The sequence below is a fragment of the Balaenoptera borealis genome (genome assembly GCF_965194805.1).
Source record: "Balaenoptera borealis genome assembly, chromosome: 14".
NCBI classification, from domain to species: domain Eukaryota; kingdom Metazoa; phylum Chordata; class Mammalia; order Artiodactyla; family Balaenopteridae; genus Balaenoptera; species Balaenoptera borealis.
In genome coordinates, this window is record NC_138875.1 from 61,164,736 (window position 1) to 61,191,844 (window position 27,109).

Sequence of the window (27,109 nt, forward strand, 5' to 3'; positions counted from 1 at the left end):
TGTATATAAATTTCCCTTAAAAGAAAGAAAGAACCATAAACAGATATTAAGATCTAGCTAAGTACTTGCAAGCTGAAATGTTTAAAGTGTACTCATGTCTGCAACTTTGAAATGCATTAAAAAATAAGATGGATTGATAAGCAGATACATACATGGGTAGAGAATAGATATGTGATCAAACAAATACTGTAGAGCACCATTTTTTAAAATTAATTAATTAATTTATTTTTGGCTGCATTGGGTCTTTGTTGCTGCGCGCGGGCTTTGTCTACTTGTGGCGAGCAGGGGCTACTCTTCTTTGCAGTGCGTGGGCTTCTCATTGCAGTGGCTTCTCTTGTTGCAGAGCATGGGCTCTAGGCATGCGGGCTTCAGTAGTTGTGGCTCGCGGGCTCTAGAGCGCAGGCTCAGTAGTTGTGGAGCACGGGCTTAGTTGCTCTGTGGTGTGTGGGATCTTCCCGGACCAGGGCTCAAACCCGTGTGCCCTGCATTGGCAGGCGGATTCTTAACCACTGTGCCACCAGGGAAGCCAGAGCACCATATTAACAGTGATATAGTCTAATAGTGGCTATATCACTGTACAATTATGTCAACTTTTCTATATGTACAACATTTTCGTTAAAAATACTTGGGGGAAAATATACATAAAAATTCTAATGGGGGTAGAGATATGTTTTACTGTGAAAGGAGTTTGTTAATGAAAAGGTTGGGCAATATTACTTAAAATCAGAAACATCAGTCTTTTCAGTTCTTGTAAATAAGCCATAAATCCAGAGATGTCTCTCAGACAAGAGAGAAACAGAAAAAGAGAAAAATGAAAGATAATGGCAAGGCTTCTAGCTCAGCATTAATAGAATTTTTCAAATGTGTTCATTAGTTACATGAAACTTCACTAATAGAGGGACTTCCCTGATGGTCTAGTGGTAAAGAATCCACCTTCCAATGCAGGGGATGGGGGTTCAATCCCTGGTCGGGGAACTAAGATCCCACCTGCCGCGGGGCAAATAAGCCCACACGCCTCAACTAGAGAGCCCACGCGCCTGAACTAGAGAGCCCGAGCACTGCAAACTACAGAGCCCATGAGCTTTGCAGTCCGCACACCATAGCTAGAGAGCCTGCACGCTGCAAGGAAAGATCCCACGTGCCGTGATGAAGATCCCACGTGCTGCAACTAAGACCTGATGCAGCCAAAAATAAATTAAATAAATAAATTAATTAAATAAATATTTTAAAAAACCTCACTAATAGAGAAGAAGGCATGTTTTAAAATTATCATGGATATATGTGAATATTATTCAGCCATAAAAAAGAATGAAATCCTGCCATGTGTGACAGTGTGGATGGACCTTGAAGGTATTACACTAAGTGAAATAAGGCAAATGGAGAAAGACAAATATGGTATGATTTCACTCATATGTGGAATCTAAAACTAAACAAAACAAACCCACCAAAACAGCAAAGAAATAAAACAAAGAGAAACTCACAGATACAGAGAAGAGTAATGGTTACAAGAGGGGAAGGGGTTTGGGAGGTGGGTGAAATGGGTGAAGAGGGTCAGCTGTATGGTGATGGATGGTAACTAGACTTGTGATAACTCTGTGGTGTGTACAGATGTTGAATTACAATGCTGTACACCTGAAATTTATATAATCAAATTAACTAAAGAAATTATATGGACAAGTTTATTAGTAACATGATCCATATAAGTCATCCCCTAAGTCCATCAATATTCTAATGAGCCAATCCGAATTTTATTAAATAATTGAAATTTATATTTTATAATTGTGCAAGTTTAGATAGTTCAAATTTATGACTGTTGTATTATATTTTTATATGTTGTATGTATGTCTTTTTGAATTTATGACATAATTTTGATCATATCGGTAGTGCTTTTATATTGAAATAAATTATTATGTGTGGAAATTGGATTAGACGACCACAGGTCTCTTCAGCTCAATATTTTGCTTTTTGCTTTGTCTCCTGAGCAATGAAAATACAAATGACAGCTGCCTCCTTTTCCAGACAGAAAGCATCATTATTTTCTTCCTTCATAATGCATCATTTTCATAAATAGTTCAAATAATACAGAGATAGTGAACACATTCCCATACATATTCCATCCAGAAAACTAAGTTTGCTGCTTGTTGTATGTCAGGGACATCTTTCACGCCAAGACATAAAGATACATAAGTTTTTAAAAAAATGCGTAGTATTCTATTGCAACGAATGTATTGTAATTGATTTAATCAATCCATTGTTGATGGACCTTTAGGTTCCAGCATTTCATTATTAAAAACAACAATGTTATAAATATTCTTGTGCATGCCACACTTGTCCTATGGAATAAGTTTTCGGATCACAGTTTATGTATACTTTACATTTTGTTAGATGTTCCCCATTTCTCTCTCGGAAGGCTACCCCAATTTACAGTTCCACCAACAGGGTAAGGGTTTTTTAGCTACTGCTTCAGCTTCTAGAAACCTGCAGCTCCTATCTTGCAAAGTAAAATATTTAACAAAGGAACTCTTAAATATTCACTAGAGGGACATTTCTCATTCTTTACTTAGCAGAAAGACTCCCAGCCATTTCAATCAGACTCTATAAAGGTTTTTTCAATTGATACTCCTTTGTTGTAATGAGACCCACACATTAACTTCTCAGGGAGATGGGAACCCACCTTACTTTTAAAAGCCTATCTAGTTTTAAAAGATTTTCAACAGCCATTATAAGAAAATCCTTCTGATGGCAAACTTCAAAGCCTTGTTTTGGTTAAGGCTCTTTTCTTTTTGTTTCAACCTCAGTTAAAAAAATGGAATTTCTTTACTTGAAAACTAGATTTTCAGTCCTTAAAGGCATGCCTCCACCAGCATCCCTGAATCCAAAGGGATTGAGACGCTGCATTCGTGAACAAGGCCCGAGCTCTCTCCTCCTGTTTGGAGAGCTCTGTGCTAGCCACCAAAGGAAGGGGCGGGGGAGGAAAAGGAGTGGGAGGGAGGGGCCTCAACCTAAAAAATGACCAAACAAAACCATTAAGAGCTTCAGAAGGACTAGGAGCTAAAGTGAACATGTTTGGTTGAGTCACAGATGGCCTGTGTGGCTGCAACCAGAGCCAGGCCACAGACAGATCACTGAACCAGAAAGTCTAACGCTCCATTAAACAGCCTTGTGCAGTTTCAGCTATCCCAGGCTCTGTCCAGTGCAGCCAGACCAAAGATCATGGAGAGATTTAGCAACTTGCCCAAGGTCACTTAGAAGTAGTTAGTGACAAATCCCAGCTCCGCCCAGATTCTATCTGACTTTGGGGCCCATTTCACTGCATGGGTGCATACTATTTTACATAAGTGCCAGAACAACCTTAAAAAAGTAGTTCGCATTAGGAGCGTTTTTGCAAGTGACATAATTGTGATAAGAAACTAGCTCACAGAGCAGAGGTCAGCAAAGCATGGCCCGGGGGCCAAATCCAGTCCATCACTTGTTTTTCTAAATAAAGGTTTTTTTGGGGAAACACAGCCACACTCCTTTGTTGAGATATTGTCTACGGCTGCTTTTGCATCATGACAGCAGGGTTGAGTAGCTCTAACAGAGACCATACAGCCCCCCGGAAACCTAACACACTTATGCTCTGGCCCTTTAAGGAAAAGCTTGCCGACCCTGACACAGGGTAGGAAGTAGAGGCAACATTCAAACTCAGTTCTGTCAAATTCAAAAAAAAAACTGTGCCCCCTTAACTCATCTAATTATAGCTGCTCCTTGTGTACCAGATTTTTGCAAAGTTTTGGACAGTGTTTCTCCGATCCTTGTGGATGAGTTAGTCATGGATGACAGTACAGTGAGTCACTAATTCAGTGTCAGTGGGGAAGGGTCACCCTTCCCCACCCTTCCCCAGTCAGTCACATGGAGGTCATACATACGCTATTGTGGTGGATGGTCTTGGAGTTGAGGGGAGGCTGCTTAGGTGACTGTAGAAAACTTGAAGGGAATTCCTTCTTTTTTACATATATATATATTTTTAAATTTTATTGAAGTATAGTTGATTTACAGTGTTGTGTTAGTTCCTTCTGCACAGCAAAGCGATTCAGTTTTTTATATATATATATATATATATATATATATATATATATATATATATATATATTCTTTTTCATATTCTTAGCGATTATGGTTTATCACAGGATATATTTTTTAACACCTTTATTAGAGTATAATTGCTTTACCATGGTGTGTTAGTTTCTGCTTTATAACAAAGTGAATCAGCTATACATATACATATATCCCCATATCGCCTCCCTCTTGTGTCTCCCTCCCACCCTCCCTATCCCACCCCTCTAGGTGGTCACAAAGCACCAACCTGATCTCCCTGTGCTATGCGGCTGCTTCCCACTAGCTATCTATTTTACATTTGGTAGTGTATATATGTCCATGCCACTCTCTCACTTCATCCCAGCTTACCCTTCCCCCTCCCCGTGTCCTCAAGTCCATTCTCTACGTCTGCGTCTTTATTCCTATCCTGCCCCTAGGTTCTTCAGAACCATTTTTTTTTTAGATTCCATATATATGTGTCAGCATATGGTATTTGTTTTTCTCTTTCTGACTTACTTCACTCTGTATGACAGACTCTAGGTCCATCCACCTCACTGCAAATAACTCGATTTTGTGTCTTTTTATGGCTGAGTAATATTCCATTGTATATATGTGCCCCATCTTCTTTATCCATTCATCCGTCGATGGACACTTAGGTTGCTTCCATGTCTTGGCTATTGTAAATAGAGCTGCAGTGAACATTGTGGTACATGACTCTTTTTGAAACAGTATGGAGGTTCCTTAAAAAACTAAAAATAGAACTACCATATGACCCAGCAATCCCACTACTGGGCATATACCCTGAGAAAACTATAATTCATATCACAGGATATTGAATATAGTTCCCTGTGCTATACAGTAGGACCTTGTTGTTTATCCATCCTACATATAATAGTTTGCCTCTGCTAATCCCAAACTCCCATTCTTTCCCTCCCCTAACCCCCCTCCCCCTTGGCAACCACAAGTCTGTTCTCTATGTCTGTGAGTCTGTTTTTGTTGCGTAGGTATGTTCCTTTGTGTCACATTTTAGATTCCACATATAAGTGATATCATATGATATTTGTTTTTGTCTTTCTGACTTACTTCGCTTACTATGATAATCTCTAGGTCCATCCATGATGCTGCAAATGACATTATTTCATTCTTTTTGATGGCCGAGTAATATTCCATTTCATATATATATATATATATATATATATATATATATATATATATATATATACACCCCACATCTTCTTTATCCATTCATCTGTTGATGGACATTTAGGTTGTTTCCATGTCTTGGCTATTGTGAATAGTGCTGATGTGAACATAGGGGTGCATGTATCTTATTGAATTATAGTTTTGTCTGGGTATATGCCCAGGAGTGGGATTGATGGATCATATGGCAACTCTATTTTTAGCTTTTTGAGGAACCTCCATACCGTTTTCTATAGTGACTATACCAATTTACATTCCCACCAACAGCATAAGAGAGTTCAAAGGGAATTCTTTCTTGATCGTCAGTCAAAAGGTAGCCAAGCTCAACCTTTCCATGAAAGCAACATAACTTAATCAAGCCCTCTTATGATTGACTGATACAGGGAAAGCTTGAACAGCATTCTAGGTGGTCAAGATTTTGTCAACTTCCAATTAAAGGCAACAGCCTCTAATCCATCCTAAAACCCAATAAAATGACAATGAAAGGATTTAGAAAATAAAGCCCATAAGCCCATAAGGGCAAAGAGGATGAGAGAGGAGATAACAATAATTGTGTCTGGAACCTGGACAACAGATTGGTATGTTAACTGGCTGAGCAGATCCACTGAAAGATGACTTCTAACCTGCCAGTGGGAAAGCCGGAAGGCAAGGCAATTAACTGCAAAATTTCCCCAAAGCTCAGAACTAGAGGCAATAGGCAGAAGGCCCAGGAACTGAAAGCAGGAGTTCAACCCCGCATTCTATCTCCATATATTCCGTATGTTCATCCATATGCCTCCACTCCAGACCTTCTTCTCTCAGATAGCCTGGTCTTTTTCCTTCCCGGTCCCTGGCCACTCAGCCCGGCGACTGGCTTTGGTGTGGAAACTGAGTAAGAGATCATGACTTTTTAGGAACGACTTCCTTCAACCTCTTCTGGCACATTTTTACCTTTTTTTGTGGGCGTAGACATCAAGCAGCAGCTTATTGGCTGCCTATGTGTTCCTCCTTCAGGAACACCAGGCTCTGGGAACATCTCCCCCGCTCCCTGCAGGCTGAGCCCCTTGACTGCCCCCTTGGCCTTCCTGGTCAGGATAGTCACTGCAGCCTCCTGGCTGCTTGAAGTTAAGTGCTGCCACCTGCCCTCCATTACTTTGGGCTCCATCTTCCCCGTGGATATTGGCAAGTCCAGCTCTGTGCTCTCCTCCCATTATCCCTGACCTGCAGAGGTGGAGATGATGCAGGTGCCCCTCTGACAAGCACATTTCTGATGGCCACGGTGAAGGGTGCATCCTGGACCCTCCTGTGGAACGTGATTTCTGGTGGGTCTTCTGCCCTCACGTAGCATATCCATTCCAACATACCCACTCCTCTCCATCTTTTTAGGCTTTCCTCTACCATCTGCCAGGGACACTCAGACATTTCTGCTTCACTGAGTGGTGTTGGTCATTGCTTTTTGCAAGCTTCTAAGAGCCACCCAAGCATCATGTCTGACATGTTCCTTGGGGTCCTTGCCATGGTGTTAAATTTCGTGTCTTGAAAAAGTGTCCCAAGATAATAAATTCTTGCTTATCTGGTCTTCCATTCTCACCCCCTTGAACAAGAACCCTCGAAATCCAATTTCAGGAGTACTCTCTTGGCTCCTACGAGTCCATCCTAGTCGATTCAAGCAACTGATTTGGTGGAACCTCTTTCCTCCATTATCAGGCCTAGCAAGTCCCAGCCAGGTTATGCTGGGGTAGAACCCTAGTTATTACACTGGTGCCAAGGACAGGTGAGGGGGGCAGCTCCCGATGGGTACCCCTTTTGTATTGTTGGGGAGGGGCCTATGCAATGATTTCCAGCATGGCAGGAGTATCGGCTTTTTCTAGGGCAGGGTGACACCTTTGAAAGTCATAGGGTGAAGAGGAGTCTACAGAGCTAACATCCTCAGGGGCACACAGCCAGGTGCCTCCAGTCCATGTGTCAGAGCCCCAGGTTGACCTTAGCGTAACGGGCTTGCCTTTGGCTGCGAATTCAACGTCCCTGGGGTTCATCTGTATCTACTCTTTTTTTTTTAATATATAAATTTATTTATTTTATTTATTTATTTTTGGCTGTGTTGGGTCTTCGTTGCTGCCCGCGGGCTTTTCTCTAGTTGCGGCGAGCGGGGGCTACTCTTCTTTGCGGTGCGCGGGCTTCTCATTGCAGTGGCTTCTCCTTGAGGAGCACGGGCTCTAGGCATGCGGGCTTCCATAGTTGTGGCTCGCAGGCTCAGTAGTTGTGGCTCGCGGGTTCTAGAGCACAGGCTCAGTAGTTGTGGCGCACGGGCTTAGTTGCTCCACAGCATGTGGGATCTTCCTGGACCAGGGCTCAAACCCATGTCCCCTGCATTGGCAGGCAGATTCTTAACCACTGCGCCACCAGGGAAGCCCCCATGTTTACTCTTCTACTGCAGGAGACAAGATGCCACCATAAAGGCCTATGGCTCTTGGCCATTAACTGATGATTAGTGGTGCTCAGTCTCTAATTATCTCTCTGCAGAGCATTGATACAATTTCTCAGCAACCATCCAACTCAACTATCATGGAGGAGATGCTTCCCTTCATGTTCCTGAAATTCCTGACTCATGTGCCGTGTGTCCTCTTCCTCCTGGACATTTCCCCGGCTCACCACTGCTCAAATCCTTCCATTGGGGCCAGACCTTGTGCCAGGACTACCTATGCCCACCTACTATTCAGGATGCTGTCCTCAACACCTGCCAAGTGGTGAGTTAATCAGTCCCCAATCCCATCCTTCCGTGTGTTTTCTCAGACCCCAATTTCTGTACAATTCCCAGCAGTCTGAGTCCTCTGAGAGGAAAATGCCAGGATGGGACAAGATGTGCGAGAGATGTATTAGGAGAAACAACCGTGAGAAAAAATGCGGAGATGGGGAGAGTTATCTGTCATGACCCCTGTAGTGAGACCCTGTAAAGGAGGGAGGGCAGGAAGAAAGGAAGAAACAATGAAGGAGTGTCCAGAGGCTACAGTGCAGTTCTAAGAAAGTTGTGAGACGAGGCTATGGGGAGTCTTCAAGCCACAGACACCCATGGGAGGAATCCTGCGTCTTGTAGGACTGGGCTTGCCTTCATGTTCCTGCTGCTTTCAGCCCTTGAGTGGGAGCAGACAATGTGGGAAGTGGGGCCTTGGAGAGAATGAGGTGATGCATTTAGAGCAGAGCATCTGGGACCATCAGTCAGTTAGGATCCCTATAGTCAGAGGCCCAAGAGGCACAGTCCTCATGGATGGCACACCTTACGTGCCCACGGAAAGGGGGGAACATCTTTGTTTCAATAAGAATTTGTTTATTTCCAGCATTACTGAGATATTATTGGCATGGAAAATATGTAAATTTAAGGTGTACAATGTGATGATTCGATAGATGTATATATGGCAAAATGATTACCACGATAGGGTAGTTAACATCTCTGGGCAAACAAAGATGTTAACTTTTGGAGGAAACCAGCAGTCTGACACACCCAACAAAATGGGCCAGCTGGACCACCTGACAGGCAATGAAGTTTATAAGTCCAAAGCCCCACCCACAGGTACAAAGCTTTTAGACAGCTTTTTAGTTCCACACTTTCTTAAAATTTTTAAAAATTTATAATGAAGTACAGTTGATTTACAACGTTGTATTAGTTTAAGGTGTACAGCAAACTCTTTTTCCATTTAGGTTATTACAGAATATTGAGTAGAGTTCCCTGTGCTATACAGTAGGTCCTTTTGATTATCTATTTTATATATAGTAGTGTGTGTATGTTAATCCCAAGCTCCTAATTTATCCCTCCCCCCCTTTCCCCTTTGATAACCCTAAGTTTGTTTCCTAAGTCTGTGAGTCTGTTTCTGTTTTTTTTCTTTTCAATATTTTTTTTAATTGAAGTATAGTTGATTTACAAGGTTGTGTTAATTTCTGCTGTACAGCAAAATGATTTATACATATATACATTCTTCTTTAATATTCTTTTCCATTATGTTTTGTCATAGGATATTGAATATAGTTCTCTGTGCTATACAGTAGGACCTTGTTGTTTATTCTATATATAAAAGCTTACGAGCTTTTATATATAGAGGTCTGCTAATCCCAACCTCCCACTCCATCTCTCCCCTAACCTCCTCCCCCTTGGCAACCACCAGTCTGTTCTCTATGTCCCTGATTCTGTTTCTATTTCATAAATAAGTTCATTTGTATCATTTTTTAAGATTCCACATACAAGCGATATCATACCACATTTGTCTTTCTCTGTCTGATTTACTTCGCTTAGTATGATAATCTCTAGGTCCATCCGTGTTGCTGCAAATGGAATTATTTCATTCTTTTTGATGGCTGAGTAATATTCCATTGTATGTATGTACCACATCTTCTTTATCCATTCATCTGTTGGTGGACATTTAGCTTGCTTTCGTGTCTTGGCTATTGTAAACAGTGCTGCTATGCACTTAGGGGTGCATGTATCTTTTTGAATCATAGTTTTGTCTGGATATTTGCCCAGGAGTGGGATTGCTGGGTCATATGGTAGCTCTATTTTTAGTTTTTTATGGAACATCTATGCTGTTCTCCACAGTTTCCCCACCATAAACTCAAATTCCAAATTATTAATATTCTAAATAAACTCATTGTTATAATTTAAATTTATGACAAAAGTTTTACCATTTTTTTCAGCAGAAATGATTAAACAAAGCACTGTCTTCATAGCATATAACAAAAATGGAAATAACTTTGCTTACTGGATGGATGATTGTAAGGTAGATTTTTTTATCTGAATCAGCTTTGTAGTTTATTAACTCCTAGAAAATCTTTAGGATTAGAGTCGATTGGAGGGAGGGCAGTATTCATTTATATTCAAGAAATCAGTTAACATGGTCATACATTCTATTTTTTCTTCTATATTTAGTTTATAGTGGTGCTAGAAAAGAAAAGTCTACAAGTTGAGTCAGCTCAACTACCAAAAAAGGCTTACCATGCTTTCTTTCAAGGAGGGGTGTTGACAAGCTGTATCAAAACTATATCAAAAACTCAGGAGAAAAGGGGAAAATTTAGAGATAATGCTATTTTAATTTCAACAAGAAAGGGAAAGAATTTGGCAGAAGTAGAGAGGCACAAAAGAAATCATTTTCCAGCACTTCCTAACCCAGCCAAATTTTGAGCCACATCATTTAGTATAGCTTCGTTGTTAACTTGAAGGACTGCAACAAGCATTCAAACATATCATAATTCAAATGTAAGTATAAATTGCATTCTAGTACTAACTATAAATTATTTGGTATAATCTGGGATTTGTATAAGGATACGGTTAAATCCAGGCAGACTGGCTCTGGAATCCAAGATCTTAATTACTAGGTCATGTAAATATTTATTTAACTGAGAATAAATATATATTTAATTTAAATGTACAGTGCTTGGCACAGAATAGTCATTCCATAAATAGCAGGTGTTATTATTTCAAGCAGAGGAAGAAGACATATACAGTTACAGGGTACACCATCCAAGAACATAAACTTAGTGGTGTGTTTGTTACCACATGGAGAAAGTCTATCAGAAAATGAACCCAATGCAAAGAAGAACCTGGAGATGCATTTGAAGCCCTAAAGCCAGCTGTGCCAGGCTTCCTGGTTATGTGTGTGAATAAATTCTCCTTCTTTGTTTAAGCAAATTTGAATTGGATTTCCATCACTTGCTACTGAAAGAGTTCTAACAGCCTTATTGCACAAACATTTATTAAGTATCTATTATGTGCCAGGCACTCTACCAGTCATCAGAAATAGAATGGTGACCATGCTTATGATTTTTGCTCTTGTACTTACTTCCACAGTGCTAGCCAACCACCTGAGAGACAGCTGGTTCAGCAAAAGGTGTCAGTCAGTAACTTACAGACCCTTGGAGGATATGAAATCATTCCTCAGGAGCCAAGGAGTCTTGTCACAGTTTGCAAATAAATGGCCACAAATTCTTTCCAGTGCCTCTCATCTAGAGGAGCAGTCTATTTCTCCACCCCTTGAATCTGGGGCTTGGCATGTGACTTACTTTGGCCAACGTGACATTAGTAAATGGCATGCCAACGCTTGAAAAGTGCTCATGCACTGAGAACGCAGGCTCACCTGTTGGAAGATGAGAGCCCGTGACAGAGGCTCAGCCGGCCTAGCTGCCCCAGGTGATCCTACCTCCACCTAACCCACCAGCTGACTACAATTACAGGAGCAGCAGAAAACTCTAAAGCCACTGAGTTGTGGGGCAAATTGCTGCAAAGAGCAAAGGTGAACTCATAGTTCTGACACTTATTTTTGTAATGAGTTCTACATATCATATGTTTTAAATATATAAAAATAGGAAATGTAACAGTGCTATGACCCAGTGAACTGTTCAGGGATCAAGACTCTGGTGCCAGTCCTAAGGATACAGGCAACAGGCACTGGATTCTTCTACTCTGTTCACTTAAGGGTGGGGTTATCTTTAGAACATTTTATCGAACTCTCACATCTTAAAAAATATATATAACAGCATTGTTGAGATACAATTCACATATCATAAAGTGAACCCTTTTAAAGTGTACAATTCATGAAGGATTTCAGTCTGTACTTCTATTTTCTTTTGATGTTCTTGGTTTTGGTACCAGGGTGATATTGTCCTCATGAAATGAACCAGGAAATATTCCTTACTCCTGTTTTCTAAAAGGCTATTAGTAGGTTTGGGGGTTTTCCCCATAAAATATTGATAGAATTCATCTGTGAAGACATTTGGACCTGGGCTTTTCTTTGTGGTAAGATTTGTATTTAGTGATTAAAGTTTTTTCCCCAATATAGCTATTCAGATTGTCTACTTATTTCTTGAGTTAGTTTTGGTAAATTCTCTCTAGGAATGCCTCCATTTTCATCTATTTTAAAAATTATTGGAATTATGATATTTATAGTATTTCTTTACAATCCTTTTCATTTCTCATTTCTATAATTTGCGTGTGCATTATCTCTTTTTTTTTTAAAGTCAGTCTAGCTAATGGTTTATCAATTTGATCTTTTCAAAGAATCAGCATTTGGGTCCTCTCTATTTTCTTTTTAAAAATATTTATTTATTTATTTATTTATTTATTTTTGGCTGTGTTGGGTCTTCGTTGCTGCCCGCGGGCTTTCTTGAGGTGCGGTGAGCGGGGGCTACTCTTTGTTGCGGTGTGTGGGCTTCTTATTGCGGTGGCTTCTCTTTGTTGCGGAGCACGGGCTCTAGGTGTGCAGGCTTCAGTAGTTGTGGCACATGGGCTCAGTAGTTGTGGCTCACGGGTTCTACAGCACAGGCTCAGTAGTTGTGGCGCATGGGCTTAGTTGCTCTGCAGCATGTGGGATCTTCCTGGAGCAGGGCTCGAACCTGTGTACCCTACACTGGCAGGTGGATTCTTAACCACTGTGCCACCAGGAAAGTCCCTCTATTTTCTTGTTTTTTAACTCACTGATTTCTATTCAGATCTTCACTATTTCCTTACTTCTACTTAATTTAGGTTTGATTCACTCACTCCTCTTTTGCTACCTTCTTGAGCAAGCTTTGTGGGAATGTAAGTTGGAAGCTTATTGTCTTCCTTCTAGTGTAGGTTTTTAAAATGATATTAATTTCCTTCTAAGCACGGCTTTAGCTGCCTCCCTTAAATCTGATATTTTTCTTTTCATTCAGTTTTAGATATTTTCTAATTTTCCTTGTGATTTCTTCTTTGGCCCATCGGTATTTAAAAATGTGTTAATTTCCAAATATTTGGGGATTTCTCAGATTTCTTTCTGTTGTTGATGTCTAATTTAATTCCATTGTAGAAGGAGACATATTTTGTATGTTCTCAATCCTTTGAAAATTTTTAGACACTTGTTTTGTGGCCTACCATATGATCTATTCTGGACAATGTTTCATTTGTGCTTGAAAAGAATGTGTATTCTGATCTTGTTGGTCTTCTATAGTTGTGAAATATTTCAAGTTGGTTGCTAGTGTAATTCAGGTTTTCTATACCCTTGTTGACTTTGTCTTGTTCTATCAATTGCTAAGAGGAATTTTAAATCTCCAACTGCAACTGAATTGTCATTTTCTCCTTTCTATTCTCATGATTTCTGTTTTACATGTGTTAGAAATTCTTTCTTTTAAAAGGCTACATAATATTCCATTGTATGCATATAGCACGTTTTATTTACCCAATCATCCATCAGTGGATACTTGGGCTGCTTCTACCTTTAGGCTATTGCAAATAATGCTGCTGTAAACATGGATGTACAAATCTCTCTTTGAGTCTTTGATTTCAGTTCTTTTGAGTATATACTCAGAAGGGGAATTGCTGGAGCAAATGGTAATTCTATGTTTAATATTTTGAGCAACCACCATGCTGTCTTCCATAGCAGATGCACTATTATAATATTCCCTTCAGCTGTCAAAGCCATGGTGTTTGACCTCCCACCACAAATCGAGTCCACCCCCTCCAGCAGCAAAGCTGCTAGTTTTCTTGGCTAGCCCCACCTACACTAGTTAAAACTACACTAGTAAAACTATAGTTCTGGGCTTCCCTGGTGGAGCAGTGGTTGAGAGTCTGCCTGCCAATGCAGGGGACACGGGTTCGAGCCCTGGTCTGGGAAGATCCCACATGCCGCGGAGCGACTAGGCCCGTGAGCCACAATTGCTGAGCCTGCGCGTCTGGAGCCTATGCTCCGCAACAAGAGAGGCCGCGATAGTAAGAGGCCCGTGCACCGCGATGAAGAGTGGCCCCCACTTGCTGCAACTAGAGAAAGCCCTTGCACAGAAATGAAGACCCAACACAGCCATAAATAAATAAATAAATAAAATTAAAACAACAACAACAACAAAAAAAACTATAGTTCTGGGGCAACAGGGCAGGAAAGAAGCAGCCTCAGGCAAGAAGTTCACAGACATCTACAGTTCCTACTAGAATTTTTAGCAGTTTTCAAGAATAGATGTTTCTCAAATTGTGTTTGACTTCCAATGCCCTGAAACAATCGGTTGTGTTTGACAGTTTTGTCCAATTTTATTTATACTTGCTTTGTGTGCAGAGGAATTGTTGACTGTGTCATATAACCATAGCTGAAAGTCTTTTCCACAGTTTCTCTTTAAGTAGGAACCTGTATTAGTCAGGACCTTTCAACATTTAGTAAAAGAAATCCAACTGAATTAGTTATGACTTTTAGACTTTTGAGTCACAGAAAACCCCCCAATACAAACTTGTTTAAACAATACAGGAAATTTATGGCTCACAATTCTAAACAGTCTATAGGATCGTCTACAGGACAGGTCAGACAGGTGAGGTTTGACTGCAGCTCTAATGATGCAACAAACGCCAAGGTTCTTCTTCCTAGTGCACACTTGACAGTACTGACTTCGTCTTCAGCCTCTTTTGGTGTCTTTCTCTGAAACCCTATCCCTTCAGGCTTTCTTCTTGTAGGAGCAAAACAGGTGCCACCTTTCCAGACCTCATAAATTTACGCCATACCAGAAGAGCAAGGATGCTGCAGTTTACTAGAAGCCCCAACCCAAGTCTCGGTGGGTCTCATTGGTTCTGATTGGGTTACAGGACCATCCCGGAAAGGCTCAGCCACCAGAGGGAACGATTATGCTGCATGGCTTAAATGGGAGGAATGAATCTCAGGAGGCAACCAACAAATTTGTGTTAGGCAACACAAATTAGCCCTAAATAATAATAAATAATTGCACTGGCTCACCCAGCTAGGTTCACATCCTCAAAGCACTTTAAAAGAGCTATACAAACCATGGCCTCTGAGGCTGAAGCCAGTCTTAATGCTGCCAACTCCCGGATTCTCTCCCCCTCCTTTCCCTAACCCCACACTCCCGTTTTGGCCTCATTCATTGCTGCTGCAGAAAGCCCTCTTTACGTTGTGAATAACATGGCCATCAGCAGTTACCACAGTAAAACGCTATCTTCTCTCCCTTTTCTGTGTCCATGTAGCAATTTCCAGCAAGGGCTCAATAGTGCCCGACATGGGTCAGTGCCTATCCCTTGGCCCAATCATTGTTACCAGAGGCAGAGTATTGTACCTGGCAAGGTAACATGCCCATCCCAGTGGTCAGAGGACACGGTTCTGTTGCCAGAGGGGCAATAAGAAAGCTTTTCAAAAAGTCAGAAAACAATGGCCACCACACACAGACCATCTTGGTATCTAATTGTGAGCTTTTCTTGAATGTCAGGCGGAGGGGGCTGAACTTGACTGAGTAGGAAATGCAGGGTACAAGGGAGAGACCTATTGTCAGACTGGAGGCAGGCTGCTTTGGGAGGAACAGGGCACGATGGAGTAGAGGTCAGTCTAAACATGTAATGAAGTTGTAAAGAGAGTATCGCACGCAGGAATGGAAGTGATTGGGAAGGCCCATCTATCCCCAATCTTATCATCCCCCTAATAAAACTGCCAAACTTTATAAGACAAGAACACGTAAAAAGATCCCTGATTTCCAGCCATGCATTAGCAGGACAAATCTTGAAGCCTTTGTGAAGGGTTTCCGGAGGAAATGCGGTCATTTCCATCTTCCTCTAGATCCAGTTCTGTCTGCAAGCTAACCGTGCAGAGGGCGGCTCTGATTCAGGACCTCCTCGGTACAAGGTGGGGGCCCCGCTGCGCCGCAAGGACCGAGGGAGGTCCTCGTCGACACTCATTTTAGGAATGCTGAGGCCAGTCCCGATACGGAGTTCTAGACAAGTTTCTCCTCGGAGGCCCACGGCGCTTCCTGCATCCAAACCCCCAGCAGAAGTCCCCACCCCAAGCTAGACTCCCCTCCCAGCCCGGGCCGGGGAGAGCCCCACCCAGCGGAGGCTGGGCCGGCCTCCGGGCCGGTTTAACTGGCTAGGGCTGAAGCCCGCGGTGCAGAAGGTCTGCGCCTCAGTAGCTGGGGAACAGGCTGCCCGGAGCGTGGGCAGAACAACGTCTGCTCTTCTCCGGACCTCGGCCGGCTCTGCCCCCAACAGTCCTCGCGGAGCTCGCGCGAGGTAAGAGCGCGTCCTCCCGGCCCCCGACCACCAGGAACTGCGCAGGCGCCGGCGGAGCTCTGGCGCGGCGCGTTCTCTCGCGCGCTCCCGGGTCTCCCCAGTTGGCCCCTCGGCCGGGCAGGCGCCGTGCATCCTGGGTGTTGTAGTGCGGCTCCCGGCGGAGGGCCGCCTGAGGACTGGGCGCTGGGTTTCCGAGGACTATCCATCCCAGCGTGCCCCGCGCGGGGGCACAGGGCGCCGGCCCTGGACAGCCCCGGCCGTCAAAGCCGAGAGGAGGACCCGGGAAGCCGGGTGCAGCGGGAGGAGGGAGTGCGCGTGCGCGCTGGGCCGGCTCGCCCGGTTCTGTCCCAATCATTGTAAACAGGCGGAGGCTGGGGCGGGGTGGGAATGGGGCGCCCGAGGCCGGCCGGGGGCGCAGCGCAGGAGGCGGCCGCGGCGGCGGGCGGTCGCGCGGCGGCGGCGCAGGTCAGTGGCGGGTGGCGGGCGGCGGGCGGCGGGCGGCGGGGCGGGCGGGGGTCGCGGCGGGGCCCCGCTGTCCGAAGCCGTCCGCGCGCCTTCTCGTGGCGTCTGTCAGGCGGCTGCGGGGCCGGGCTCTCGCGGGGCGGCGGGGCGGCGGGACGGCGGGGCGGGGGCGTGGCTGCCGGGGGCGGCTGGTTCTGGCGGCTTGTCCGCGGTTCCGGCCCGCCCTGCCCGTTTCTCCCGCTCGCTGGCCGGGGCTCTTGGGTCTGGGCGGGGAGGGTGGGGAGCCGGGCCCTCCCCGGGGCCCGGGCCTCGGACGGGGGAGAGGGACTCGGTCTTTTACATAATCGCGGTCGGGATGCTGACGGGTCTCCGGTGCGCGCCCGGTGAGGAGGGAGGGCTCGTGGAAGCGGCGGGGCTCCTGGGTGCTGCGAGGGCACCGGCAGAGCCGAGTTGGGAATTCTTTTCACAACTCCTTGTCAAGCGGGCTGGCGCCCAAAGGCTCTTAGGGAGGTCAGCTGGATGCGTGTGTGTGTTTGTTTATCGTTGTGAGAGTGAAACAGGTTTCGCTAGATATCCCACACCTCAGCCTTACCTGAAGTCCTTATGCTGCTTCAGGTTTGGGGATTCATGACTCCAGAGCCTCCGTCTTGAGCAAGCAGAGCATCTTTCCTCTAAGGCCTGATCGAATGCTTGAAAATAATTAAAATGTTAATTCGAGGGGTTTTGAACGTGCAGGTGCAAATACCGTCGTTTGGACGCTGAGTTAACACACCGACGAGCCTCATTTAGGAGAGCTTTCACTAAACGTTCTGTTGAGTGGAGCGGGCTTGTCCCCGCGCTGCAGCACTTTGGGTGGCAGTCCATCCTGCTGGGCGGTAGTTCACAGAATATTCAAGTAGCGATGATAAGGAACAGGCCCACCTGTGGTTTGCTGGCCACGGAGGCAGCGCTTATAAATGAATAAGTGGGCCTGGGAATGAGAAAGGTAACTTCACTTTGTGCCTTCCGAATTATCTTGGTGACTTGATAATTCCTTTCTGAGTATCTTCCTGAGAATGAGTAATTGCTGTAAACTGTATTGGCAAGTAGTAGAGGTAGGAAGGAAGTTAGTAGAAGGGTTTCCACTTTTCAGAGTGACCCATAGATGTAAGCGAGGTGGGCTAGTTTAACGGTGACCGTTGGGAAGCAATTCTTTAAACAGTATCTTGAAGCTATGCCACATAATTTACTGTCTCTTTAAAATAGTATTTCTCCTTTTAGATCTTCCAGGGATCATTTCTCCCCTACTTTAGAAAAATAGAAGTGGTATCAGAAAGTGCATATTAACTTTAATTTGTACAAGTGTTTGCTTGGCAAGGAGAGATTGGGCCCAGAATGTAACCCAAAAGTATGTTCTTTCTTTTTTGAACGAAAATCTCTGATAGGAACTTAGGTTAGTATATGTGGAGGGAATAAAGAAAAATGCAGGTCATTTAGTGTAATTTCTGTGCAGCAGGTACTGTGGAGACTTACAGATGGATGAGGCAGTGCCCCTGCCTTCAGGGTGGTAAGAGTTTCTCACTTACTTGAACTTCCACAAGTACAATATGTTTTTAAGGTTGCTTTGAGCGGAGGAAGGACGGGGAGTGCAGTGGGTGTACAAAGGAGGCAGTGGTCCATGTCTTGAGGGAAGAGGAGGAGAGATTGAGGAAGCGGCAGTGGTCAGGAAAAGCGTATGGGAGAGGACGAGAACAGTGAGTATACAGGCTTAGAAAGGATGGGCGTTTAGGCAGGAGGAGCAGTGTGAGAGAAGCGCGGGAGTCTGAACAGAGTGAGTTGTAGGATCTGCAGGTACGGCTGACGAGGGCCGAGGGTGGTGGCAAGACGTGAACCTGGGGACGTAGGCAGAGACCAAATTAGGAGTAGTCTTGTAGACAGGTGACGTAAAGTCAGCCTAACCTCGAAGCAGACAAGAGTCACTGAGACAGGATGAAGAAGAGGTCTAAGCCTCTCAACCCATTGTAACTCCTTGCTGTGTGTCAAGCATTGTATTAGGTGCTTTATACTTTATGTCCTTGAAGCCGAAGAAGGTTTAGGCATGACTGAGGCAGAAATCTTGGGAAAGGAAAGGAAGGCCAAGGGAAAGTTGGACAGGAGGAGAGAGAGAGCATTATAAGAACGGAAGTTGTTCTCTGCAGCTGTAGCATTGCGCTTACAGGGTAAGTAGCAGATGATGAGGGTGCACAGATCAGTCCTCAGGTACTTCGTGCCATTCTGAGGATTCTTGAGGGCTTTTCCTATAGATAATAATAGAGCTTATGGATTTTAACCAGGAAAGCGTCATGATAAGGTTTTCATTTTAGAAAGATCATTCTGGTATTGTAGAGTATAGATTTCAGAAGGGATGGAGGGAGGACAAGGAGGATGCAGGAAGACTGGTGAGGAGTTTTTGTAATAATTGAGGTGACAGGGCCTAAACTAAGGTAGGATCAGTGGAGATGCAGAGGAATAAGTTAATAGCACAAATATTTAGGAGGCAGAATTAATAGGGTTCAGTGACACTTGGATTTAGGGAGTGAGAGAGAAATAATAGGATAAGATGACTTGGATTTTAACTTAGGTGATTGACTAGACAACAAATGGTAAAGTATGCTGAGACAGGGAATTCAGGAAGAGGAGCAAATCTGGGGAGGAACAGTATTTTAGCTTTTGGATACACTGAGTAGGAGTTATCTGTAAAACATCCAGGTGGAAGTGCTTGCGTGTGGGTTTGGAGCACGAGAGAAAGGTCTTGATAGGAGAGTCATCAGGCTAACTTATAGGTGGTTCCTGAAGCCTTTGATTTAGGTAACACGGCATAGGAAGAGTTACTGATGGAGAATGGTCCTGGAAATAGGCCATGCAGAGCAATAGCATTTGAAGCCAGAGAGAAGAAGAACTGGAAAGGGAAATTCCTATGTGTCGAGAAACGCTGAGAAATCATGATGCGATGTTGTAGAAGCCCAAATGGGATCATTTCAAAAGGAAGCTATACTTCACAACTGCCTCTCCAGAAAAAATAAGAATAAAGGAAGCTATATTTCAAATGCTTTGAGAACTAGAGTGAAACATGGATTTTTAGGAGTCTGTTGAATTTGATAACTAAGTGAGAGCAGTTTCTTAGCATCCTACTTAATGTTACCATTTAGAGAGGGAGCTAAGTTTGAGTTGAGTTAATGGGAGGTCAGAGAGTGGAGAAAGCACATGTAGGTTATTTCAAGAATAAATCTTAGCTGTGAAGGGAAGAATAGAAAGAAGTGTTAGCAGAGGGTAATAAAGGGTTAAGAAGGGAGTTTTTTAAGTCGGCAAAGACTTGAGCCTGCTTTTCTTATGACAGCTTTATTGAGATATTCATATAACATAAAATTGATCCTTTTAAAGCGCACAACAATTAAGTTGTTTTTCGTATATTCAGAGTTGTGCAACCACCTCTACGATCAGTTTTAGAACCTTTCATTACCCCTCTTCTTCATTGTCAGCCATTCACCATTCCCCCTGCTTCCACTCACTAGCAACCACTAATCTACTTTCTGTTTCTGTGGTTTTGCCTATTCTGGACATTTCATGTACATAGAATCATATATGTAATCATTTGTGACTGACTGTCTTTACTCGGCATCATGTTTTCAAGGTCCGTCTATATTGTAGCAGGTGTCAGTACTCCATTCCTTTTTATTGCTGAGTAATATTCCACTGTCTGGTCATACCACATTTTGTTTATCTATTCATCCATTGATGAACATTTAAGTTGTCATTACTTTGTGGCTATTATGAATAGTCCTAGTGTGAATGTGCAAGTTTTCGTGTAGAAATATGTTTTCATTGTTCCTGGGTATATACCTAGGAGTAGAATTGGCGGATCGTGTGGTGACTTTTATGTTGAACAGTATGAGGAACTGCCAAACTGTTTCCCAAAGCAGCTGCGCCATTTCACTGTCCAGTGTAAGGACTCTGATTTCTCCATATCCTCACCAACACTTGTTATTTTCTTTTTTAAAAAATTTTAGCTATACTGGTAGGTGTGAATTGGTATCTCATTGTGGGTTTGATCTGAGTTTCCCTGGTGGCTGATGATGTTGAATATCTTTTCATGTGCTTATTGGCCATTTGTATATCTTCTTTGGAGAAATAGTTATTCAAGTCCTTTGCCTATTTTAACATTGGGTTGTTCTTCTTCTTGTTGTTGAGTTGTAAATGTTCCTTTACATGTTCTGGATGCTGGACCCTTATCAGTATATATGATATGCAAATATTTTCTTCCATTCTCTGGGTAGTCTTTTTACTTTCTTGATAATGCCCAAAGCAAAGGTTTTCAGTTTTGATGAAGTACAATTTATTTTTTCTTTTGTTACTCATGATTTTGGTATCATATCTAAGAATCCATTGCCAAATCCAAGGGCTTGAAGATTTACACTGTGCTTTCTTCTAGGAGTTTTATGGTTTTAGTTCTTATATTTAGATGTTGATTCATTTTGAGTGAATTTTTGTATATGGTCTGAGATTGGGTCCATTTTTTGTGTGTGGAAATTAATTATCCCGTTCCCATCTGTTGAAGTGACCATTCTTTCCCCATTGAATAGTCTTGACACCCTTGTTGAAAATCAATTGACCGTAGATGTTTGGGTTTATTTCTAGACTCTTCAAATCGACTGTATAGGTCTATATGTTTATCCTAATGCCAGTACCACATTGCTTTGGTTATGCTAGTTTTGTAGTACCTTTTGAAATCAGGAAGTGTGAGTCTTCCAATTTTGTTCTTCTTTATTTTTTTGTGGCTATTCAGGGCCTGTTGCAATTCCATATTAAACTGAGGATCAGATTTCCATTTCTGCAAAAAAGGCTGTTGAAATTTTGCCTTGAATTTATAGATCACTTTGAATTACAGCAATACATTGTTGTCTTAATGATACTGAACCTTTCAATCCATTAAAAAGGGGTTTATTTAGGTCTACTTTAATTTCTGTCAGCAATGTTTTGTAGTTAGCAGTGTATGCGTCTTTCACCTCCTTGGTTACATTTATTCCTGTTTTATTCTTTTGGCTGCTAATGTCCAGTCATTAGCTGACCAGTAAGCTAACAGAACAGAGGCTTCAACTAATGATTGGACAGAGATTTCCTTAAACATTTAGTACCAAAAACATCTCCCAATATTTTCAGAGGGGTACTGTGCATCTCTTGGGGGTGTACCTTCAGTACTCAACCACTTTACAACTCTGTCTTAGCTTTCATTTCCTGTTTGTGCAGAGGTCAAGGTCATCCAGAGGTGAGAGTGGAGGGCTTTCTCGGGTAAGATAAACTCAATGAGATCCACCTGAGACACATCTTAATCAGCTAGTTTAAGGACAAAGACAAGGAGAGAATCTTCAAAGTAGCAAGAGAGAAGTGGCTCATCACATACAGGGGATTCTCAATATCATTATCAGCTGACCTCTCATGAGAAACGGTAGAAGCCAGAAGGCAGTGGGATGACATAGTCAAAGTACTGAAAGAAAAAAACTGCTAACCAGAATTCTTCGTCTGGCAAAACTCCTGAGCATGTACATAGCCCTGCGCGCACACGTTTCTCCTAGATTTCCAGGAATTTGTTGCAGCTCTTCAAGGTCCTTGTTCCCCAAAACACCTCTCAAGGTTTTGGTCGCAGCGTTTGCCCCAGCTGTTACCTGTTGCTTCAGGTGGTAGCAGCTAAAACCTCTGCCAGCCCCCTAGTGGCCTTACCCCTGGGGGGTTCTGAGTTAGCAGCATTTAGGTGAGATAAAGCAAGCCTTTTCAGCAGGTAGGTCTTCCAGGGAGCCTGGAATAATAATTTCAGTTTGTTTGCAAATGAGGTTTGTTCTGCTGAACCAGTGCTGGGAATGTGGGCTGTTATTTTCAAGGGTGCCACTGATCTGGGAAGCCCAGGATAGGACTAGAGAAAGTTAAACACCACAAAGTTCTATGTTCTTAAGCAAGATTCAGCTGTTTTTCTTGAATAAGTACTCCCTGGATTGCTGCAAGATTTTGCTTAGTTTCCAGTGTTGTGAAAAAGTTGATTCTGACCGAGTTTAAGTGCTTTTATGGAGGGGTGAACTTTTGGAGTTCCTTAAGCTGTCATTTTACATCACTCCATCTGTTTATTTAGTACTCCGTTTATTTTTAGGCTACCTCTGTCACTATAGTTCAAGTGAATTTTTTGTAGACAGCATATAGTTGGGTTAGTATTTTCTCTTTCTCTGTTCTTTGCTTTTTTCCTAAGGAATTTGAGGTGCTTGTAGAGATGCAACGTAATAAAGGTTTTTTGGCTATCATAAACAGTGCTTTGCTTACTTTTGTGTGTTTGGGGGCTAAGGTTTTAACAGTGAATTGCTAGGTCAGAATATTAATTTTTGGTAGGTGTTGCTAAATTGTCCTTCTAAATGTAACAGTTTACACTTTTACCAGTAGCGTGTGAACGTGTCTCTTTCTTCACACCCTCCCATGGTTGGGTATCAAACTTGTTCATCTTTAGAAAATTGGTGGGTGAAAAAGAGCATCTTTTAAATTCCCTGTTTTTTCATTTTAAAAGTATTTGTTAGCTTCATGTTCAAATCCTCAGCCGTTTTTCTTTCTTAAAAATTAATTTTGAAAAGTATTTGTCATGTCTAGTGCCAGTATTTTTTTCCCAAGTTTCTTCTTGGCTTCTTACATTTGTTTATGGTGTTTTTAAAAATGTGCTTATGATTTTGTGAAGGTCTTTTAAAATGGGAGTCAAGGAAGGAAAAAGCAGTAAAACTCTTCCTTTTTCACACTTTTATGGGGGGGAGGATGTAGTTTATAAAATCTCAAGTTTTGTCCAGATATTTTTATACTGTTGCTTTTGTATAGTTAATAGCAAAGTTGAATATTGATTAATAATTATTATAGCTACTTACTGAGTACCAGGAATACCATTTTGTTTAGTCTTGGCAGTGCCGTGCCAGGTAGATGTCAGTATTTACAGATAAGGAAGCCCAGCCTATGAAGGGTGATGGTACTTAGTCAAGCCAACGACTGTGCTGTATTACTTCCTGTTTACCGTATTCTCTCTCCATCAGGGTATCTCCCAGTTTCTTTACTGAGGAATGGGGGCCTGGGTGAGATGGAAATAATATGATTGTGTTTTCCTCAGCCATTAAAGATACCACTGAAGAGACCACACCTTAATATTTTCTTGTATATTCTTCCAGAGATGTTTTATACACATACAGGCAAAGAATGTGTAAACATGTATACATTCTGTTCTAAACAGTGTTGTAAATTGTGGAATAAGGCATTTATTTGCCAAGTGCTTACTGTGTACCAGGCACTAGGCCTGTTTCTTTACATTTGATCAGTTTGAGTGAAGCCCTTCAAACTGATCACCTTGAAACGTTGTACAGGTATTTAAATATGAAGCTTTTGCCTAAAAGGTAACTAAAAACAAAAATGCTAGTAGAACTCATTTGGAATTGCTTCAGAGCTGATACCTTGATGTAATGAAGCATGACCTTCATTCTCAATTGAAGGTTAAATTAATTCAAAGGCACTACAAATTGAAAGCCAGATATTGTGACAGGTTGAGAATAAAACTGCATGCCATTGCCATTGTTTAAAAATGAGGTGTGTTTGTCAGTTATAAAAACAGTGTTTTTGTGTGATTGGGACTTTCTCCTTAATCTTTTTATGAATAAGCTCTTTCGCCAACCTGCCAGTGATAGGTGCCTTTAGATAAATATGTTTGGATAAGTAACTACTATTGAGAAAAAGGAAGGAGGGGGAGATGAGGGAAGAAAGCTCCCCTCCCCCCCACTGGGAAGAAAGCTTTTTAAGGAAAACTCATAAATTGAAGCTGTAATTTTAAGATGTTAGCAATTTTCAGTTGTTCCTTCCAAAGTAGAAAGAGCGAATCAAGAACTTTGACTTTCTAGGGAGTTCCCTGGTGGCCTAGTGGTTAGGATTCCAGGCTCTCACTGCCATGGCCGGGTTTAGTCCCTGGTGGGGGAACTGAGATCTCGCAAGCCACGTGGCACGGCTAAAAAAAAAGAACTTTGACTTTCTGCGGAAAATTATGGGAGAAGAAAGTGTGAATATAAAAATGAAGAAAAAGCTCACTGAAGTCCATTTTGTTATCCCCCTAGAATGGTAACAAGCAATTAAAAAGTAGCAGATACCATGCTACATTTTTCAACTAAGTTTAGCATTTTAAGAAAATGAGCATATTATGACATCAGAATTTGCTTCCTCAGGTTACTTTTTTTTTTTTAAATTCAGACTTTATTTTTTTAGAGCAGTTTTGGGTTCACAGCAAAATTGAGAGGAAGGTACAGAGATTTCCCATACGCCCCCAGCCCCACACATGCACAGCCTCTCCCATTATCAGCATCCCCCACCAGATGGTACTTTTGTTACAAGTGAGGACCTGACATTGACACGCATTGCCACCCAAAGGCCATAGTTTACATTACAGTTCACTCTTGGTGTACACGCTATGGGTTTGGATAAATTTATAACAACATGTATCCATCGCTGTGGTATCATACAGTATTTTCACTGCCCTAAAAATCTTCTGTGCTCTGCCTGTTCATCCTTCTCTCCCACTCCTCCCCCCAGCCCTTGGCAACCATTGATGTTTTTGTTCTCTCCATAGTTTTGCTTTTTCCAGAATGTCATGCAATTGGAATCATCCATTATGGAGCCTTTTCAGACTGGCTTCTTTCACTTAGTGATAGGCATTTAAGTTTCCTCCATGTCTTTTCATGGCTCGAGAGCTCATTTCTTTTTAGTGTGGAATAATATTCCATTGTTTGGTTTCTAGCACAGTTTTATTTATTTATCCATTTACCTACCAAAGGACATCTCGGTTGCTTCCAAGTTTTGGCAATCATGAATAAACGTACTTCTATAAGTTAGCTGCTATCAACATCCATGTGCAGGTTTTTGTAAGGACATAAGTTCTCAACTCCTTGGGCAAATACCAAAATCACCAAGGACATGATTGCTGAATTGTATGGAAGGAGTATATTTAGTTTTGTAAGAAACTGCCAAACTGTCTTCCAAAGTGACCGCACCGTTCTGCATTCCCACCAGCACTGATAAGAGTTCCTGTTACGCCACATCCTCGCCAGCGCTTGGTGTTGTCAGTGTTTTGAATTTTGGCCATTCTAATAGATGTATAGTGGTATCTTGTTTCTTTCTTTTTTTTTCTTTTTTAAAAAATTATTTATTTATTTATTTATTTAATTTATTTATGGCTGTGTTGGGTCTTCGTTTCTGCGCGAGGGCCTTCTCCAGTTGCGGCAAGTGGGGGCCCCTCTTCATCACAGCGCGCGGGCCTCTCACTATGGCAGCCTCTCTTGTTGCGGAGCACAGGCTCCAGACGCGCAGGCTCAGCAATTGTGGCTCACGGGCCTAGTTGCTCCGCGGCATGTGGGATCTTCCCGGACCGGGGCTCGAACCCGTGTGCCCTGCATTGGCAGGCAGACTCTCAACCACTACGCCACCAGGGAAGCCCTCTTGTTTCTTTCTGAAGGTCATTTTTTTAAAAATTTGAGGTATAATTGACATGTAACATTATATTAGTTTCAGGTGTGCAACATAATTATTTGATATTTGTATATATTGTGAAATGATCACCACAATAAGTCTAGTTAACATCTGTCAGCACACATAGTTACAAACAAATTTTTTTTAAATAATTTTTTAAAAATCTAGATTTATTTTAGTCATGTTCCTTGTTTTAATTTGTAATTCCCCAATGATATATGATACAGAGCATCTTTTCATATGCTTATTTGTCATTTGTATATCTTTTTTTGATGAGGTGTCTTCAGTTGGCTTGTTTTCTTATTGTTGAGTTTTAAGAGTTCTTTGTGCATTTTGGATAATAGTCCTATATCAGGTATATCTTTTACAAATATTTTCTCCCAGTCTGTGGCTTGTCTTCTCATTTTTGGTCTTAAGTCTCTTAATTTTTAAGTTCATCCCCCCACTCTTCCTCCTTCCCCTCTCTTTTTCTTTGGTATTAACTAAAGAAACTAAATTGCATATCCCCAGATTTTGAGGCTTAATCAGATTAAGTTTTCATTAGTTTATTTTTGCGAGGCTGGTGTGATTTTCTCTCTTTTTTGTCTGTGTTATTAGCAGTCATTGATCGTTGCCAGTATCTATTTTTAAATTGTTTATTAAGTGGTGACAGTCTTTTATTTATTTATTAGATGGAAGATTTTGATAAAAAGAAACTTTGCTGAACAACACTTTGTATAGCAGATTCAGGATAACTGCTTTCCCCCCACCCCATTTACCAGTTATTCCAAATAATTACATGGTTCTCTAGCATCCTCCAAAGTGACCAGTGAATTTTATTTTTGAGTATCATTATGAACTCATGGATTTAAATATACTTGATACTTTAGT

At 42.2% G+C, this 27,109-nt stretch overlaps 1 protein-coding gene across 4 annotated transcripts in view; it reads left to right on the forward strand.

Moving 5' to 3' along the window:
• Positions 1–16,088: 16,088 nt before the first annotated feature.
• RALBP1 (ralA binding protein 1) overlaps positions 16,089–27,109 on the forward strand; it is a 43,462-nt gene continuing 32,441 nt past the window's right edge. For 2 of the 4 annotated variants that reach the window (XM_082354042.1, XM_082354043.1), the window contains exon 1: positions 16,552–16,708. The gene's annotated coding sequence lies outside the window, so the exon portion shown is untranslated. Of the gene's footprint in view, positions 16,244–16,551; positions 16,709–17,066; positions 17,089–27,109 lie in introns of those variants that run through there. The other 2 variants (XM_082354039.1, XM_082354041.1) reach the window with 2 other exon arrangements.